Source organism: Rattus norvegicus, chromosome 14 (assembly GCF_036323735.1).
Source record: "Rattus norvegicus strain BN/NHsdMcwi chromosome 14, GRCr8, whole genome shotgun sequence".
Classification (NCBI taxonomy): Eukaryota; Metazoa; Chordata; class Mammalia; order Rodentia; family Muridae; genus Rattus; species Rattus norvegicus.
In genome coordinates, this window is record NC_086032.1 from 24,675,586 (window position 1) to 24,697,230 (window position 21,645).

General features: G+C 37.7%; 1 long non-coding RNA gene across 1 annotated transcript in view; it reads left to right on the top strand.

The window, feature by feature from the left end:
* The window catches only part of LOC120096592 (uncharacterized), a 31,613-nt gene extending 14,761 nt beyond the window's left edge, over positions 1-16,852 (top strand). The window contains exons 2-3 of the long non-coding RNA XR_005493216.2: positions 13,570-13,632; positions 16,063-16,852. This is a non-coding gene — a long non-coding RNA (uncharacterized LOC120096592). The remainder of the gene's footprint in view (positions 1-13,569; positions 13,633-16,062) is intronic.
* Positions 16,853-21,645: the final 4,793 nt, after the last annotated feature.

A 21,645-nucleotide genomic window follows, 5' to 3' on the forward strand; every position in this document is an offset into this window, starting at 1 on the left:
CCCTCCCCTCCTCTCTTTCTCCCAAGTCCCTCCAGTGAGTATTTTGTTCCCCCTTCTAAGAAGTACTGATGCATCCACCTTTTGATTTTCCTTCTTCATGAGTTTCATATGGTATACATTTTAAAGCACCAGAAAGCCCAGCTTTACCTTAGAATAAGGATCTGAGGAATATACAATGCCTTACATGCTCATAATAGGAAAGTGTTAAACCAAAAAAATGGGTAGATAGATCAGCAATTAAGAGGGCATATTGCTATTGCAGAATTATGTTTCCAGAACTTACTATTCTGAACAGAAAAGGTAGAAATTCAGGCAAATGTGAGCTGTTCAGCAGCTGACAACTACATATAACTCCAGGTTCAGGGCACCTTACATCTGTCATTCCTATACATGCAGTGCTCCCTAAACCTCTTGTTATTCTCTTAGATTCACTCTTCCACCTCTCTCCCACCTCCCCCCCTCTACTGGGGTAAAAAGGGCAGTGCTACCTGTTCCCTTGCTCCAGGCTTCTCTCCTGGACTTCCTCTGATGGGCAGTTGCTCTCTTGCTAGTTCCGGCTCCGTCTGGCCATAAGAACTAGAGACAATTTCTCTCAGCTGCTCCATGCTGTCCCCCAGATACTCTCTGACCTGGGCAGTCCACCACACTGGTCCCTAGAGTTAGTTCCAGAACCTATGGGGCCAAATGGAACTAACCATAGTTTATCTCTAGTTAGTATCTCTCCCAGCTGCTCTCAGCTAGCCTCGAGCTCTCTGGTTCTAGCTACCCAGTAAAATCCTGGCTCTATAAATCCAGCATGGGCTGGCCTATCACAGCTCCCTGATGTGGATTCTGCTCGCATTCCCAATAGCCCAATGAAATCATGATTCAATAAACTGGCATTTATCAATCAGATTTATATATTAAATTCCCAATCCACAATACATCCTCACAATGGACTCACAACCAATTGATAAGGATATAAACAGCCCACGTAGTTAAGATAAAATTTGCCTACAGAAATCCATTCCAACTACCTTGGCAGTTCAAGACAACCCAGATCTGGGTCATCTTTCTCTGTCTCCATCTTGTTTCTCCTTGCTCCTTCTCTCCTGCTTCTCCCTCTCCTTCTAAAACTTCTGTTCCTGCCTCCCTTCCTTCTTGTCCAATGACAGGTCTTGTTTTATCTTATCTGCCTTCAGTTGCATAATGACATCATTCTCTCTCTCTCTCTCTCTCTCTCTCTCTCTCTCTCTCTCTCTCTCTCTCTCTCTCTCCCTCCCTCCTTTAAAATCCCTTTACACTTAGACTTACATGACCTCTCTGTTGTCTTCACTAGAAAAGCCATGGACACTGGAGCAGCATCCCTCTTACTTAAACATCCTCCACCATGGGGTCTGAGACAGCTGCCCCTTTTTTGTCTGGCTAGCTACTGGACACTGACCTCCTCATTCTACCTGTCTCCCCGGAGTTTAACTCAATATGCAGATGATATATTATGTACACCTTCACTCTCAATGCCACAGCAACATACTGCCCAACTTCTTAACTTTCTAAAAGCAAAGGATACAGAGAATTCCCTTTCAAAGATCAACTTTCTGTCTTTCTGGTCAAGTACTTAGTCTTTCTGTTATCCTCTAACCGATTAGACTTCATCTCATTTGTGAACAGTACATGTAGCCCTCATAATCTAATCACCAAGGAAGAGATAAGAGAATCTTTTCTTCCTATGCCTGTTGGGTACCTTTAGATCTGGATTTTTTTATTAAATTATTTTATTTATGTGTATTCCAAATGTTGTGCCCTTTTTGGAACCCTTTCCAAAGTTCTTCACTTCATCCTCCCTCCCCTTAGCATCTGAGAGGGTACTCCCTCTCTCTACCTCACCCCCCTACACATCCACTTCACCCAATCCCCAACTCCACCTGACTCCCACCAGTATCCTTCTTCCCTCAGACATCAAGTTTCTACAAAATTAAGCACATCCTCTCCCACTGAGGCCAGACAATGCACTCTGCTGCTACATTTGTACTCAGGGTCAAGGACCAGCCAATGTATGCCTTTTGGCTAGGGGCTTAGACTCTAGGAGTTCTGAGGGGTCCCGTTGATATAGTTGTTCTTTCTATGAAGTTCCGACATTAGTGCAATGGTTGGCTGTCTCAGTCAGCTGCTGCCAGAGTCTCTCATAGGACAGCCATGCTAGATTCCTTCCTGTCTGCAAGCACAGCATGGCATCAGTAATATTGTCAGGGTTTGGTACCTGCCTGTGGGATGGATCCTAAATTGGGCCAATCAATGGATGACTGTTCCTTCAGTCTCTGCTCCATTTTTGTTCCTGTATTTCATTTAGACAGGAACAATTCCGGGTCAAAAAAGTTGAAGATGGGTGGGTGGCCCATACCTCAAATGGGGGTTGTGTCTATCTACTGGAGGTGGTCTTTTCAGGTTCTATCTCCCCACTGTTGAGCATTTCAGTTAAGGTCATCCTTACTGAGCCCTGGTAGTCTCTCACATTCCAGGTTTCTGACACTTTCTAGAGTTTACCCCCCATTACCCCACCCCACACTGCTACATGTATTCATTAATTCTCCCGACCCTCTGTGTTTCTTTCCTATCTACCCCACATACCTGATATTGCACCCTTTTCCTCTCCTCCTCCCTCTCCCACCTAGGTTCCTTCCTCTCTCTGCTTCCCATAATTATTTTGTTCCCCCTTCTAAATGTAATTAAAATATCCACACTTGGGCCATCATTCTTGTTAAGCTTCCTACAGTCTGTGAGTTGTATCATGGATATTCTGAACTTTTTGGCTAATATCTACCTATCTGTTAATACATACTATGCATGTAATTTTGCACACTGGGATTTTCAATTGTGGGTTTTTTTGTTGGTTTGTTTGTTTTGTTTTGTTTTTGATTGCCCCCTCTATGAAGCAACCAAGGGAAACACAACTGAACTTCTAGATCCTAACAAGCTTGTCACCCTTACTTTATCTCACCTCTGCCATGCACTGCTACAAGACATTGTTCTGCCTTTCCCAGAACTTGGTGACTCTTTGTCCTGGACTTGATAAGATCAGAATGAGAACATGACTTACTTCATCTATGGACATTAAGAGAGAGTATGTATACTCTCAGTATGTTGACTGTTTAAAACACAAAGCTAAGTGTGTTGTCAGTATATGTATGCTCACCTTTCATTATAGATGAATATGCTCAAGAAGCATCATAGATAAAATATCATTATAGCAAAACCTATATAACCCGCCAAGATTGATTAAGAAGTAACAGGTCAAGAAGAGATTTTTCCCCCTTTTCAGTTATGAGAGGGAAAGTTTGAAAGTTTGCAATAGATTTAGACAGTAAAGTGAAACATTTGATACATTAATAGGTTTAAAGTGGTAACTACAATTCTACGAAGTAGATTATCTTTCAGTATGTGTTTTTTTTTCAATAAAGAGGATAGACTGCATCTATTAAATTACTTGTTAAACTTAAATTTTATTGTAAAACAATATACTGTTTGAACTTCAGGAACTTACTGATGCCTGAGAAGCATACCTGTCCTCCTATAGGCCTCTAAATTCACCACACATTAGGACAAAGTGTAGGGCACCACGCTCCTTTCTTTTAACAATACCACTTAGCCTTCTGAGATTGGAATGGAAATATGTTAAGATTCAGAAGGTTTTTCATCAAACATTATTTTTTCTAAAATAAATGACTCATAATAAGATTGAAAAAGTATCTGCCAAAAGAAAAACAAAACAAAAAACAAACAAACAAAAAAACCCATGAATAAACCATCTAAGAATGTATGTAATTAACAGTATATTAGATTATTTTTGTTTCCATCTAAAATGTAATTTTGATTCCAAATAAACTAGTATATGCAAAGGAACATTTAAGAAAATATAACTTTAAAAAAAATCTCACTTTTTCTTTGTCATTTCTATCTTAATTTGAACAGAAAGATGATGATCTAAAGGACAGATAACATAAAGTCACACCGTGAAACTGATCTCACACCGGGAGCTTATTGGGAGAGGCATATACAGAGGCTGCCTCTGTGTACTAGGGAGGGGAAGAAGAGGGAAGGAGAGATGGGAGTGGCCTTTTATAAGGACATGCACAAGGGGAAGGATATTCAACTCAAAGCAGTGGGAATGTGTCACATCTTCGGAGCTATTGGTGACATAGCCTACTTTCTTTGGGTCCCTGAGTCAGACAGAGGAGATGCCTGGTTGCTAACTGATCATCTTTAAGCCTGTTAGGACCAGTATTTTCATCTAAAAAGAAAGTAATCTCTGATCCAACAGTTGTTTCCTTTGCATCTTTCATAACCAAAATATTAATATTACTCTGTGCTCTAGATGAACTGAACAGAATCAAAGCCTATCTAGGAATGGAGATCTCTGTTTATTTGAAGCATAGTTTTATTGTTGTTGTTGTTGTTTTGTTGTTGTTGCTGCTGTTGTTGACGGTGGTGGTGGTGCTTTTCTTTGTCTTTATTTTTTAATTCATCAACCAGTGTAGATAGAAAAATTATGTTAGTTATTCCTCTATCCAATACTCTCTAATAGGTACAATATTTGAAATCTCTTGGTTGCTCATTCTTAATTATTTTGTTACAATTCAAATAGGTAAGCCTAGGAAGACATCATAATCCTCCATGGAAGAACCTGCTAGTTAACACCCGAAATATACCTTTGAACTTCAGACCCAGTTGGCATTTATAGAATTGTTACAGAGATGTATCGATCTGTAGCAGCTTCGCTGCTGTCAGCATTTACAACTCAGAATGACAGTGTCAGAGGCAGTAGATGTTCAAACACACTTAGGAGCAGCAAAATTAGCAGGAAGCAGGTATGTATAAAATCCTAACTTTTAAATCGATTCAACCTTAAAGAGGGAAAATCTTTTTGAAAGTGTCAGAAACAAACATAGCAGTATTTCTCAGAATATGCCCAGAGTTTATACCTATCAGGAGAATTGCTAAAATGCTAAATACATAGGTGTCAATTTGTGCCATAAAATTACAAGCTCCTAATAAATATCATTTACACTCAAATGAGCAATCTGAGCTTTGATACATTGAAAATGTGTGACTGGAATTTTCTAAACCTTACTCATATGCTTCTCTTTCTTAGTCCTTTTTAGTAATAAGCAAATTTTAAACTTTCATCAGGAGAGTTACTTCGTTGATTTTTGGAAAAGAAATAATGATTTCAATGCCTAGCATGTATCAAATTATTTGTTCATTGTTTTATTTTATGCACAATTAATATGATTTCAACTATGCTTATTGCTTACTAATAATCATTTTAACAGTTCCACCTTTTCTTAATTGGAAAAATTTCAAACCCAAAGAGTAGAAAAACTTATACAATCTGTGTGTGTGTGTGTGTGTGTGTATACATTTAACAGAAATAAATTTATTAGTAGAAATAAATTTATTTTGTCTTCCATGCAACTCCCTCATAAAGCTACCTTATTTCTGCTTAATTTAACTTGACTCCATTCACCAAGGTAGTTGTTAGTTTTCTGACTTCGTGTGTATTCTTTCTTCTTCATTCTGTGTTATGCTTCTGAGATTAATATATATTAAAAAGGGCAAATACCTGTCATTGATCAGCCCTTACAGGGGTTTGCTCACAGTCCAGGGATAATGAAAATGGTTTGTATAACATATTCTTGAACATGCCTTCCTCTGTCCATTCTTAGTTGTTAAACTGATCATTAGCTGATTGGTTTAATGTTTTCAGCAATTGCATGAACCATAAATGGTTCTGTAGACTGCCTTTTTATTGTAATTCTATTTAAAGGAGTTTCCATAGCTTAGTTCCATCTCCAAGGAACTGCGATTCTTATTCTGTTTGTCTTTTATCACAATCTCCCTGTTCTGTGAGTGACAACACTTGAACTCAACTCTCTACTTGCAAATGATACCTACTTCAAAGACATTTGGTTTGTTTTTCACCATTGCAAACCTGATGCTGTGGCCAAAAATGGGGACCAGCCTCCCCAAAGCTGCCCTATTACTGTAGTAAGCTAATAATAGGTAGAGGTGCCATACACCAGCTACAAGTCTCCTTCACTTGACTCTGCTAATACAGAACTTTCATGCCATGGTCAGGAACAATGGAATTCAGGAATTGAATATTTTCAAAGTACTCCAACTGAAGCAGTGCTGCTAGTACTTGGATCATCTCTGCCTGGAAGAGTGGGAGTGCTGGATCTTCTGTAGTTAGGCTTGAGGCTGATGTCATCAGCACTTAGTAAGAACAGGAGGCAAGCGTAACTCAAAGAACATCCTTTTATGCTGGGACCATATGGAAACACCTTTTGGCTTTAACTATATAAATCTGGCAGAAAGATTCTCATTTCACTGAAATGGAAGAAGAGGAAGTATGTATAATCACTATTGCATCAGGAGAGATGTTCTGAAAACAAAATTTTCTGCTCTTTACTTTGAGCATCACACTTTGGAGACAAAAGACATAACTGGATTAAAACCTCCTGGAATCCCCTGCAAGGAGAAAGGAAAGGAACTTGCTTCCCAGTAGAACAGCTTAAATTAACATGCATATTTCCTGGTTTATTTATTTTTATTTTTATTTATTCAATTTATATCCCCTTCACCCACCCCTACAATCCTTCTCCCCTCCCCACCTCCCTTCTCCTTTGAGAAGGTGAAGGCCCTCCCCTTCCCCCAACCCTGGTACATCAAGTGTCTGTTAGACTGGATGGACAACGAATCCTTTCCTACTTAGGACAGACAAAGCAGTCACACAGGCTCAGCTTTTGGGGTAGCCCCTGTTCCAGTTGTTTGGGGCACTCATGAAGGCCAATTTGCACATCTGCTATAAATGTGCACGAAGGCCTAGGTCCAAGTGAGGATGGGGAGCAAAGGGAATACACCTCCATTGCTGGTGGGAATGCTAATGTGTGCGAACACTTTAGAAATCAATTTGGCAGTTTCTCATAAAACCTGGAATAGTTGTATCTCAAGACCCAGCTACACCACTCCTGACCATACCCAAAAGATTATCCACTGTACCTCAGGGATATTTGCTCAACTGTTAGGAAACAGCTTTATTTATAATATTCAGAGACTGGAGATAATCTAGATGTCCCAGAACTGAAGAATGTATAAAGAAAATGTGGACATCTACACAGTGGAACATTATTCACTGATTAAAATCAAAGGCATCATTTGCTACATAAGTACACTGGGCGTACGGCGGGGGGGGGGGGGGCATAGGTACAGCCCATGTATGCTTTTGGGTGGTTTAGTCTCTGCAAACACCAAGGGTCCAGGTTAATTGATTTTATCAGTCTTCTTATGGAATTTTTATTCCCTTTGGGACCCTCAATACCTCTGGAAACTATCCCATCAATGTCCTCAAGCCACACTCACAGTTAGCCTGTGGGTCTGTGTATTCATATAAGTCAGCTGCTGAGTGGAGCCTTTCCGTGGACAGCCATGATGGAATCCTGCCTGCAAACATAACAGAGTATAATTAATAGCATCAGGGATTCCTGCTTGCACATGGGATGCATTTCTTGTTGGGACAGTTATTGTTTGACTATTTTCTAAGTCTCTGCTCTATCCCTTGTCCCTTCATTGTTGTAGATGAATTGGTGTCTCTACTGCTCCACTGGGGTTCCCACTTGACTACATGAGCATGAGATAACCCAGTTAGGTTCAATACCCCAATGCTGTAAGACTCTGATACCCACTCCCCATTGATTCTTGAGTGACTTCCCTATACCAGGTCTCTGGCAAGTCCTGGTATCCCCCGACCCTGGTATATTAAATGACTGCCAATCTAGACAGATCCTCTCCCACATAGGACAGACGATTTTTTAATTAATTTTGTATCCAACCAATTTGCTGAAGATTTTTATCAGCTTTAGGAGTTCTTTCCTAGAATTATATGGTAGATTTCATTGAGGGGATTTGTAAATTGAGCCATCTCTGCATTACTGGGTTGAAGTCTACTTGATGATGGTGGATGATACTTTTGATATGTTCCTGGATACTGTCTGCAAGTATTTATTATTTTTGCATCAATGTTTATAAGAGAGATGGTCTGAATTTCTCTTTCTTTGTAGAGTCTTTGTGTGGTTAAGACTGTGGCTTCATAGAATTAGTTTCACAGTGTTTCATTTCTTTCTAGTTTGTGGGATTGTTTGAGGAATATTGGTGTTAACTCTTTTTGAAAGTCTGGTAGAACTTTGTGCTAAAACCATCTGGCCCTAGGCTTTGTTGTTGCTGTTTTTATTGTTGTTGTTGTTGTTGTTTGTAGTCTTTTAATGTATGCTTCTATTTTCTTAGGGCTGTTTAAATAGTTTACAAGATCTTAATTTAATGTTTCTAAGTTGTATCTGTCTGGAAAATTCATCCCATTTCGTTAAGATTTCCCAGTTTTGTGACATACAGGCTTTTGCAGTAAGATCTAATGATTCTTTGAATTTCCTCGATGTCTGACGTTATGTCTCCCTTTCCATTTCTGATTTTGTTTATTTGGATACTGTCTCTCTGTATTTTGGTTAGTTTGGCTAAGGGTTTGTCTATTTTGTTGAGTTTCTCAAAGCACTCGCTCTTGGATTTGTTGATTATTTGTATGGTTTTCTTTGATTGACTTCAGCCCTGATTTTGATAACTTCCTTCCTTCTGCTCCTCTTTGGTGTGCTAGATTCTTTTTTTCCCTCTAGAGCTTTCAGGTGTAGTTTTACATTATTAGTATGAGAGCTTTCTAATTTCTCTGCTGAGGCATTTGGTTCTACAAACTTTCTTTAACACTGTCTCCATGTGTCCCATGAATTTAGGTTTGCTGTAACCTCATTTTCATTGAATTCTAGAAAGTCTTTAATTTCTTTCTTTATTTCTTCCCAAAGAGATAATTTAGTAGAGAGTTGTTCAATTTCCATGAGTGTGTAGATTTTCTGATGCTTCTGTTGGTGTTGAATTACAGCTTTAATTCATGGTGGTCTAATAAGATACAAGGTGTTATTTCAATTTTCTTGTATCTGTTGAGGCTTGCTTTCTGACAGACTATATGGTTAGCTTTGGAAAACGAAACGTGTGATGCTGAGAAGGTATATTTTTTTGTGTTTGGATGAAATATTCTGTAGATGTCTTTTAGGTCCATTTGTTCAATAATGTCTCTTAGTTTCACTATTTCTCTGTTTAGTTTTGGTCTGGATGACCTGTCCACTGGTGAGGGCTGTTGAAGACTCTCACATTTAATGCATGTGATTTAAGTTTTAACAGTGTTTCCCTTACAAGTGTGGGTGCCCTTGTATTTGGAGTATAGGAATTCAGAATATATCGTCTTGGTAGATTATTCCTTTTATGAGTATGAAGTATCCTTCCCTGCCTCTTTTGATTAATTTTGGTTAAAATCTGTTTTATTAGATATCAGAATGGCTACTCTAGCTTGCTTCTTAGGTCTATTTGCTTCAGAAATTTGTTCTCCACTTTTACTCTAGGGTAGTGTCTATCTTTATTGCTGAGGTATGTTTCTTGTATGCAGCAAAATGATGGGTCCCATTTTCACCTTCATTCTGCTAGCCTGTTTCTTTATTGGGGATTTTAGTCCATTCATGTTGAGAGATATTAATGAGCAGTGATTGCTACTTCCGGTTATTTTGTTGTTGTTGCTGTGTGCATGTTTGTCTGTGCTTCCCTTGTATTTGATGGCATACACTTAAGTATTTCCTGTGTTTTCTTGGATGTAGTTATCTGTCGTGGGTTGCTATTTCCCTCTCTATTTTTAAAGTGCTGGAGTTTTGGATATTATTTAAATTGGCTTTGTCTTGCAATAACTTGCTTTCTCCATCTATGGTGATTGAGAATTTTGCTGGGTACAGCAGTCTAGATTGACATCTGCGGTTTTTTGTTTAGAGTTTGCAAGATATTTACCCAAACCTTTCTAGTATTTAGAGTCTTTGTCGAGAAGTTGGATATAGTTCTGTAGGCCTGCCTAAATAGGTTACCTGGCCTTTTTTCCCTTTCAGCTTTTAATATTATTTTCATATTCTGTAGATTTTGTGTTTTGATATTTATGTTAGGAGAATTTTCTTTTTTTGTCCAATCTAATAGGTGTTCTATAAACTTCTTTTTATGTTTTTCGGCTTCTCTTCCTTCCAGTTACGAAAGTTTTCTTTTATACTTTTGTTAAGAATAATTTTGGATTCTTGGAGCTGGGACTCTTCACCTTCTACTACATCTATTATTTTTAATTTAGGTCTTTTCATGGTATGACAGATGTCTTCTCAGTGTTCTCTAGAGTCACAGAACTTATGGATAGTCTCTGTATAGTAAGAGAATGTGTTTATGACTTATAGTCTGGAGTCCAACTTCCCAACAATGATCAGCAGCAGCAGCTGTGAATGGAAGTCCAAGGACAAGGATATAGTGGTGACTCAGTTCCACAGGGATGGCAGGCCAAAAAGAGAGACTCTTCCTTCTTCTGGGATTCATAGCCACTCTGCTTCAAGATCTCCATACCAAGATCCAGATCAGAAGCTTGTATCTCCCAGCCTCAAAAATCAGGATCAAAGATGAGCCTTTCAATTCTCGATTGTAGTTCATTCCAGTTATAGTCATGTTGCCAACCAGGAATAGCCACTACACCAGGTTTGTGTGAGGGATTTTTAGATTTTACTCTTTTTTTGACTGATGTATCAATGATTTCTATTCTCATCTTTTATGCCTGAGATTCTCTCTTCCATCACTTGTGTTCTGTTAATAATGCTTACATCTTTTGTCGTGTTCTCTTCCCTAGGTTTTCCATCATGAACATTCTCACAGTTTGTATTTTCTTTATTGCTTCTATTTCCATATTCAGGTCTTGAATAGTTTTGTTTAATTCCTTCATTTGCTTAATTGTATTTTCTTGTATTTCTTTAAGGGATTTATATGTTTCCTCCTTAAAGACTTCTATTATTTTTATGAGATTTGACTTAATGTTATTTTCTTGTTCTTTGGTTGAGTTAGGATATCCAGAGTTTGTTGTAGTAGGGTAGCTGTGCTTTGAAGCTAACATATTTTACTGGCTTCTGTTGATTGTGTTCTTTCTAGGACATTTACCCATCTAGTTGGCTTTAGTACTTTGATGTTCCTGTTGTAGTAGGTATTGGCAGGGATGCTAATCTGATGGTCCTGGTTTGGTAGGCCCCTCATGGGTATCTTTGGGTGGTATGGTCTCTAATCAGTAGATCTGAAGATGATGGACAGAGAGTTAGTGAGAGAATAGTTGTCCATTTGGGATAGAAGACTGCTCAGCAGAGCTTGGGGTACACCAGAAGACTCAATGTGCCTGGAAATGAGTGGAAGAAGGGAATCTGTGTGGTTTGGTATCCACAGGCCTGGTGAAGGTGGGCAGAGAGGTTGTGGGAGGATCTCTTAGTTTTCTGTTTGTAGGTTGGTTGGTTTTTTCTTTGTTTGCTTCAAATCATAACAGTGTAATGCTATAGGAAAGGAAGAGAAAACTGGGCCCTCCTTCTCTACTGTGGCCAAACTGTAAAACACTTAATGTTCATTTTTTAGCATATGATTTCTAGTTATTTGTTATATATGAGGGCCCAATGAAACCACTGAACTAAATCTATCCACGGGTGTGTGGAAAGATAAGATTTATTATAAATATGAAAGGGCTATGTTGCTATCTCACCTGGTGGTAGAGAGAGAATAGCCAGAGGCACTTGGGGGAGTTTGAAGCTGCCATAGCTACCACGTGGGAGCAGAAAGCAGCAAAATGTGAACAGTTTTCAAAATTTTAAAGAAAACAGGTAGGTATGGGATAAAGGAGAAACCTATAATCTGGAACAGTCTGGGAATTAGCACTGTGAGGGAGTAATGGGAGTTGGGGGATAAGAAGAACCAGGAGACTATCTTAGGGCTTTGGTATTCATTACAGGTACATGTGATTTTGATGTGTAACCAGATGCTCCATTAGTAACAGATAAAAGAGATACAGAAAGTTCTACTTCCTTGTAGCAGAAACACACTTCCTTGGTACCTGAGGAATGCTGATTTGAAGACTTGTAATTCAACTTTTGCTATCCTTCAGTGTCCAGCCTGAACTCAGGCCACTTTGTCAGTGGCCTAGGACTTAACACTTTTATGATGGGATAGGTTGATGAATCTTCATTTTCTCTGTAAAAAGAGCAAGACTTAGGGGACTGGAACGATAACTTAAGAGGTTAAGAGTCCCCATTGTTCTTCCAGAGGACCCAGGTCTCAGCACCCTTGTGTGGGTTCACAACCATCTGTAACTCCAGACACAGGGGATCCTACAGCCTCTTACATTATCTGTAGCACCAGGAACAAACAAATGACATACAGAAGTGCATGCAGGCAAATCATTCATAAATATAAATAATTTTAAAATCTATCTAAAAAGAAGAGCAAGACTTTCAAGAATTATTGCAATTTTCTTGATCAAACATTTTTTCATTTTCTATAATGTTATTAGTAATATCATTTTCAGGTTGATTGAAGCTATTTCTATATTTATATAATAATTAATAATAATGGATCAAATATATAATAATTAAATTAAAAGTAAATGATTTGCCTGTCAGTCAGGTGACAAGTCATAGAGGATATGTTAGAGATGATTCTGAACTAAATTGATTCACTGACAAATGTTTGTGATTGCTTTGTAACTATGATATATTAAAAGGTAAATGAGGATAGAAGTAATAGCAACTGAACCTTACTTTGTGAAGGTAGCAAGCAGTACTTGAAAAGAAATAGCAAAGAATAGCAAACATATTCTCTCTCTCTCTCTCTCTCTCTCCCTACCTACCTACCTAGACAGGACAAAATTTAAAACGTAGAAACTTAGAAGCCAGAGCAAGAACCTCGCCAGAACATAAATCAGCTGGTGCCTACGTCCTCTACTTCCCAGGGTCCAATGTCCAATGTTGGAGCGATACTAATTTCTGGAATTTAAGCCACCCAGCCTGTGGCATTATGGCTGAATACACACACACAGCAATTGAATATTATTCAATCAGTTCATTAATTATTTAAAAGTCTAAATTTCTTTTTATTATATCACTTTGTAGTATGTGTGTAAATTTATGTCCAATATTTCATCATAGCACAACTAATAATTGCTTTTAGCAAAATTACTCCCTGATTTAAGAAACATTTACATTACCCCACTGTTCTTATTTTCCTTACCCAAATTTATCTCCTGTTCCTTGTTGCTAGAAACCACATAATAGATTTCCCTCATGTCCTACATTATGAACTAAATCTTATAAATTATATACTCTTACATTTAATTTTTTAAAAAGTAAAATATACTTTATATCAAAAATATATAAAGTATAATTTGACTTCTAATAGATCATCATAAAATATCTGATTATAATCTGAAGGACATAATGTATTTTAAAGAAAGCTTGAGACATAAGCAATTAACTTAGTGCACACATAAGTTTATTATTTTGTCTCTGTAATAAACTCCAGGACCAAAAGCAAGTTGTGAAGTTTTTCTTTTTTCTTCTCCTTCTCCTTTTCCTCCTCCCCCTCTCCCTCTACTCCTTCTCCTTCTGCTACTTCCAGTCCTAATCTACATAATGAAAGGACTTCCCAACTAGACCTAGGACTTCAATCATCAACTCACGGGTAAGAAAATGCCACAAAAATCTGATTGAAAATAATTATTTCAGCTAATGTTCTTGTTTCACAGGTGACAGTAGTTTCTGTCTAATTCATAGGAAAAACTAACCAAAGTGACAGAGCAAGACAGTACAGAAGTTCCTCCATCTTCTATTCCTGCTGAGGCAATTTCAGGTTTTACTAGAATTTGATCTTCTTGATGGAGAATCCTGAGGGAAATTACCCATCTCTATTCTATAACCCAAGATCAAGATACCCTAGCTAACTTTTCTTAGTTATTGTTAAACATCTTGCTTGTACAAAAGCCCCTATCCAACTAACCACTTATTTTAGCTTCTGTTAAGCTGCGTGCTTACACAAAATCTTCCCTCTGCAGCTACAGAGTAAGAAACCAGCATGCAGTTTTTACCACTAAAAGTCTCTTGTTCTAAGTGATTGGGTCAATACTTATGACCCTAAAGACTGGAATAAAGACTTTCAAATGAAAATAAACTGTATCTGAATAGTCATCTCCACATAGTGAGCATGACATATTGTTTTGTATTGTTTTAACTGAAGTCAATTTTCTGGATATGTCATGTGATGTAAACTTACATTGTGTTTTCCTTAAGTCCCATGGGAGGACAAATGATGTTGGGGGAGAGAATAAATAGGACTCAATGGATATTATCTGCGAGCATATGAAGTATACTGGCTGCTTTTGTGTGTCAACTTGAACAAGCTAGAGTGATCACAGAGCCTCCCTTGAGGAAATGCCACCATGAAATGCAGCTGTGAGGCATTTTCTCATTTAGTGATCACAGGTGGGAGGGCCCATTGTGGGTGGTGCCATAAGCAGGCTGGTAGTCCTGGTTCTATAAGAAAGCAAGCTGAGCAATCCAGGGGAAGCAGTAATCCAGTAAGCAATCCAGTAAGCAGTACCCCTTTTTAGCTTCTGCAACAGCAAGTATAAGCTGAATAAACCCTTTCATCCCCAAGTTACCTCATGGTCATGATGGTCGTGCATGAATACAAACTCTGAATGAAATATATAGTTAGCTTTGCAATGCTTCATTGGTCTTACGATGATCTTCTCTTCCATGAGAGCAGCACAGTAGAGAACGTCTCCTGGCATCCCAGATGGTCCTGATTGTTCTCACTTACTTGTAACAGATTCTGCCAAGGTCTGGCAATCTCTGCTGCATTATGTCACTGATGCAGAGTTGTGTTTGGTATCCTGACAGGACAAAACTAGACTGCCAGTATCCTAACACAGAGAGTGGAATTGCTCCAAGGAACTACTTCTAAGCAGGTCCACATCCCCTTGTCCTTCTCACATCTTTTCTCCCCTAGTGGTGGGCTAGAAGGGGGCGGGGTCAGGGCATTTAAGAACTCTTATTAAAAGTAGGTTCTAAAAAGTCCAACTCTACAACTATCTGTATATAAGCTAGCATCCCATAGCATAATTTTACGAAGTGTCATTTGGCTGTTTTCCTATAGATAAAAATGTGACTTCCCTCTGATATTTACTCAAAGCATCATCATAATGTCTGCTATGTAAGTTTGGAGCCCAAATGATGCACTGAGTAACTGGAGCATTGGAATCTTTAAAATTACTTTTTTTTTCAGTCAAATTCTTAATAGGACTGAAAGTTTTCCATGACAAATGCTAATCACAGCAGGTGTTCTTTGTTTCTTATTGCAAGTAAGGGGAAGGGTAGAATCCAGGCTTTTAACTGTATGTTACATCTGATTTAATTGGCAGGTGTCCTTTCCTTCATTGTACATAAGAAGCACACATTTTTTTTGTCTCAAAACATATTTAAGCATGAATATTCCATAAGGGACCACAATGTCACCTTCATTTTAAACTCTATTTTGTTTCATAATTTAGTACTTGATGCTGCTCGTTTCTTCAAAATTAGCTTTTCCTCTTTGATTGGCTTAATTAGCATTACTTCATGTGTTGGCCTCAATGTACTCTACAGCACACCTGAGATTATCATTTTGCTCAAAGTTTTCCAGCTTCCTTTTCAAAATTAAATGTATTTACATTGTTGGCAGTTGAGAATCTTAACTAATAAGAACATATGGTGCTGTCAGTACAACAATACCATGTTATTTACAATAAAATCGGTTATCTATCACAATTAATCATCTATCCCTTCAGGCACAGTGTGCAGTAAATGATGTTGAATACAGTGTGACATGTGCATCCTGGAGATGTGATCTGAGCTGGAAGACTGGCAAAGGGCAAAACCATTTACAGTAAAAAATACCCACAGCAAGAAACTTTCACAAACTCGCTTTTCTCTTGGCCAAGTGTATAGGAATAAATCAGAGCTGGTGTTATATTGTTACATTGAAGAAAATGACCATAAGAAAAATGACCTTAATAAGTATTCCACTCAGCCTTCCTCCAATTCTTCCTTCTGATTCTTGTTTTTGTTACTACAGACCAAAATTAGGACGGGAAATATTTCAAAGAAAAAGTCTGCATTGTGCGCAGCATGGCTGCCTAGGTTCATTGTTGACCTTCAGATACGTTAAGAAGAGAATAAAATGGGCAGGTAGGTATGTAGGGAGGACTGAGAAAGCAAGTAAGTATAAATAATTTTTGTATGTTTTCACAAAACTTTTCAAAAACTGAAATGGGGATTATTTGTAATAACTTTATGTTGTCAGTCATGGCTATGAAGACACTAAATTAGGAAGAACCTTTATACCATTTACCTAAAAATAATTTTAAGTTATTTGAGGGTTCAGAGGTTCTAGGTAAACAAAGCATTATTTAGGTATTTAAAATATCTCTTATCAAAAAAACAAAGAACAAAACAAACAACAACAACAACAAAAACAAAAACCCAGAAAACAAACACTTCTGAGAATTGAGGTCTGATATTTTAACCTTCAAAGTCTTCGTTCAAAGACAGAAATTATAATAAAGATATCCTATTGTTAAAAGATGTAGAAGGATAAATTAAGATAAAATGATTAAAACTAACATTAGAGATGGCATCTTAAGCTTCCCGAAATAGATGCCCATTGAAGAAGTGAATAATTAATTGACAGGCAAAGAAATACCCATTTAGAGACTTGGAGTAAGACAGGGGAAGGAGGAAAAAAGGAGGAGGAGATGAGGAGATATAAAGTAGGTCAGGAAATTGAACAGAAGTCTATAGTAATGGATAGTGGGGAACTGGAGGTAGCCACCAGAAACGCCCAGATGCCAGGAAAGCAAGAGGCTGCCAGGACCCAACTGGGATGACATTAGCTGAAATACCAAACAAAGTGGAGATAGAAATCAAAGCCATCTATGTTAGCCTTTATGTGTAGGCTGTGTCCTTTGTGTCTACAACTTTATTATGACTTAACTTTGCTAAATTTAGATTTTTCTATTCAAATGAAAAGGAAATAAATTTGCAGTAGTTATATTTGTTTTGTTCTTTGCAATTTTAAAGAAAATCATTTATGAATAAGATGTGCTTAGAACATAGACTTTTATAACCTCAATGTTTAATGAATAGTTGGTAAGAATATGATCAATAATGCAAGGGAATAAAGAAAAATTATTGCTGGTAAATGAAACTATCACTAAGATAGATTATCAAAATCAAATTATATATTCAAATGAATATTGCACAAAATGTCATATTATCTGTTCGTTGTAATCCTGAATTTTCATTCATTTAGGTCATTTCAATATTGTATGTATAAGTGTGTGTGTGTGTGGATATTTACATGTGTTTGCTGCTCAGTAAAACTTAGTATCACATACACACTTATATTTTAATATGTGGTCTCATATTGGAAAAAATACATCAGCTATTTGAGAGATTCTTAGGTTTTTTTGCAAAAATTTAGACTCACCAAATTTTTGCTGAAATTGCTACCTCCTGTGACTATAAAAATTAATTTCTTAACATGAAAAAAGATGAAAGAAGTTTATGACTATGAATCCAGTTCTACGGATGCTTCTAGAAGAATAATTTAATATGAAAGGAATGCTAAACACACCTAAGTGGTCTTTGGAAACAAAGCATCCAAAGAAAGGCACTTTGAAAAGATCTGAGGAAAAGGAAAAAACGTTAAATAAAAAAATGACAAAAATTAATATACAATAATTCAATAACAACTCTGACTTTTAATTTTCCTATTCTCTAATAAAATGGCATAGCTAACAGATTGGTATAGAGAACATGATCAATTTTATTGCTGCATCCAAGGAATGAACCTCACTCAATGATCTACAATACTTGCAAATAAGAGGATAAAAAAATTATTCCAAACAAATGAAACTATGAGAGTAGCTATTTTAATATGTGATATTCACAACCAAGAAAGAAAGAAAGAAAGAAAGAAAGAAAGAAAGAAAGAAAGAAAGAAAGAAAGAAAGGAAATTGGTCCAAAGAGTTTCATAGGAAATGCATTATTAGGAGGTGTGGCCTAATTGGAGTAAGTGTGGCCTTGTTGAGGGAAGTCACTGGGCACAAGCTTCGAAAGGTTTCATATGCTCAAACGAAGCCCTCTTATTGTTACTTGCTGATCCAGATGAAGAACTCTCGCTTCCCCCTCAAGTACCATGTCTGCCTGCATGCTGCATGTGGTCAGCAATGGTGACAATGGACTGAACTTGTGAAACTATAAACATTTTCTTTTATAAGATTTGCCATGATTATTATGGTGTTTCTTCACAGCACACCAATAGAAAACATAGAAAACTTATTAAAGTAAAACATATACCAAGAGGTTATTATAACCCTTACCCTATATGCACCAACTAGTGGTAAACTTAAATTTATTTAAAAAAAATTGCTGTGAAGTGTGAAACCAAAGATTTACTATAACAAAGTGATAGTGGGTGATTCATATACCCCTGTGACACCATTTTATAGCTAATTCTTCCATAAAAACAAAAAACCCTAAACTAAGCACTAAAAACTATACTTATTCTGAGCAGTCGAGGGAATTTTCTTCAAAAAGAGAATATATATCAGTACACAAAAATCTGGAAAAATAAGAATTTTGAATTTAGATCCTACATCCTCTCTATCCACAAATGAAATAAAGCCGTATGTCAACAGAAATTAAAAAAACCATAGAAAACACACAAACTATTAGAACATGTACAACACACTACTTATGCTCTAAGATCAAGGATCGACAAATGGGATCTCATAAAACTGCAAAGCTTCTGTGAGGGAAAAGACACTGTGGTTAGGACAAAACAGCAACCAACAGATTGGGGAAAGATCTTTACCAATCCTACAACTGATAGAGGGCTCATATCCATAATATACAAAGAACTCATGAAGTTAGACCACAAGGAGACAAATAACCCTATTAAAAATGGGGTTCAGAGCTAAACAAAGAATTCACAGCTGAGGAATGCCGAATGGCTGAGAAACACCTAAAGAAATGTTCAACATCTTTAGCCATAAGGGAAATGCAAATCAAAACAACCCTGAGATTTCACCTCACACCAGTGAGAATGGCTAAGATCAAAAACTCCGGCAACAGCAGATGCTGGAGAGGATGTGGAGAAAGAGGAACGCTCCTTCATTGTTGGTGGGATTGCAGACTGGTACAACCATTCTGGAAATCAGTCTGGAAGTTCCTCAGAAAATTGGAAATTGAACTACCTGAGGACCCAGCTATACCTCTCTTGGGCAAATACCCAAAAGATGCCCCACTATGCTCCACTAACAAAGACACATGCTCCACTATGTTCATAGCAGCCTTATTTATAATAGCCAGAAGCTGGAAAGAACCCAGATGCCCTTCAACAGAGGAATGGATACAGAAAATGTGGTACATCTACACAATGGAATACTACTCAGCTATCAAAAAGAGTGATCTTATGAAATTCATAGGCAAATGGATGGAACTGGAAAATATCATCCTGAGTGAGGTAACCCAATCACAGAAAAATACACATAGTATGCACTCATGGTTAAGTGTATATTAGCCCAAATGCTCAAAGTCCCCTAAATGCACAGAACACATGAAACTCAAGGATGACCAAAATGTGAATGCTTCACTCCTTCTTTAAAAGGGGAACAAGAATACCCTTGGGAGGGGTTAGGGAGGCAAAATTTAGAACAGAGACTGAAGGAACGCCCATTCAGAGCCTGCCGCACATGTGGCCCATACATATACAGCCACCAAACTAGGTAAGATGGATGAAGCAAAGAAGTGCAGGCTGGCAGGTATTGGATGTAGATCTCTCCTGAGAAACACAGCCGGGACCCCCGTTGAAGGATTCAGAGAAAAGACTGAAAGAGCTTGAAGGAGCTTGAGACCCCATATGAACAACAATGCCAACCAACCAGAGCTTCCAGGGACTAAGTCACTACCCAAAGACTATACATGGACTGACCCTGGACTCTGACCTCATAGGTAGCAATGAATAGCCTAGTAAGAGCACCAGTGGAAGGGGAAGCCCTTTGTTCTGCCAAGACTGAACCCCTAGTGAACGTGATTGTTGGGGGGAGGGCAGTAATTGGGGGGATGGGGAGGAGAACACCCATATAGAAGGGGAGGGAAGGTTTAGGGGGATGTTGGCCTGAAAACTGGGAAAGGGAATAACAATTGAAATGTAAGTAAGAAATACCCAATTTAATGAAGTTGGAGAAGAAAAAAAAAAGTAAGAAAAAAAGAGAAATAGTCCCAATACCAGACACAAGAAACCCCTTTTAAAATTGTTGGGTAGGGTTGTCTAAGAAACTCCAGTATTTGATATACTGTTGTTGCTGCCTTGATTGCCTCTCAGAGATAGAAGGTAAGTTGCTATTGCTAAAGCCATCATCATCTCAGATACAGTACAGAGAGGAAATGATGTGGATCTAACCTGAAAGGCCCCCTTCATGATGACTTGTCCTAGAACAAGAAAGGGCCATTGAAGTGTCCAAGGGAGGAAAGCAAAAAAAAATACGACTCCTCAGGTAGGACACCTATTCACAACAACTTCCATGACATGGTAACCCTAATGTTGCAATAATGGTGTGCCTTGGAGGTGACCAACAGCTTTACAACTGGACTAAAGGCTGGCTCAGCAAGAGAAGAACAACATCTGGTACCGGAAACTTATCCAAATAACTGGGGCTAATGAAGTCATAGATATTGAAGATCATACAAGTGGCATTTTACTAAACTAGCGCAATACCTAATATTTAATCTCATATCAACAGCTGAGTGTGTTGGTCAGTTTTTGTCAAAGGAACTTCTCTTTGTAACATAGATCATTACAGAAACTACAACCAATCAAAGTGCAGAGAAGTAGACAATGTGTGATTTCAAGTCCCAACTGATACATCTATGATGTATGTCAGGCATGCAAGTGTCTGGGTTCATTTGGGGAGAGGGTGGCAGAAAGAGTATACAAATCAGAGTAACAACAACTTTGTTGTGTTATTTTGTGTCCTATAAATATCAGACTAGATCCATGAGGTCTCATTGTCAAGGATTCAAAAACAAAATCCAACAATAACTACATATCCTTATATTATACATCTATATGTATGAAATCACAATTTAACCATTAGTAAAATCAGAGGTCATGAATTTGAAATACAGTATGGAGGGGTATATGGCAGGGTTTGGAAGTAAAAACGTAATTATAACCTAAAAATGAAATAATCGATCAATCAATTAATTTCTTAGGATTTAACTGATTCAAATTTTAAGCTTCATTAGAAACTTCACAAACCACCTTATAAGAATACATAGATTATAGTTCTTTTGAATCACTTTGACAATAAATAGTTCACAAATCAGAAACTTTAATTACTTTGTAAGTTACTCATTGGAGAGATGGGAATCTGGGTTTGGGTTTAAATAGTTACCCCAGACTATAGGATATAAGAATTCCTTTCACAGTAGAGAAAAACTACTTAATATGTGTGGTGCTTGGTGAGGTTGGGAATGATTGAAGCCACGTAGAGGGGAACTCGGAGGAGTGCTATTGGACAGTACTGGAGAAGTTACCAGTATGTGGTGCAGAGTAGAAAGTTCTTGAGCCATTTGATTTGCCTTCTGAAA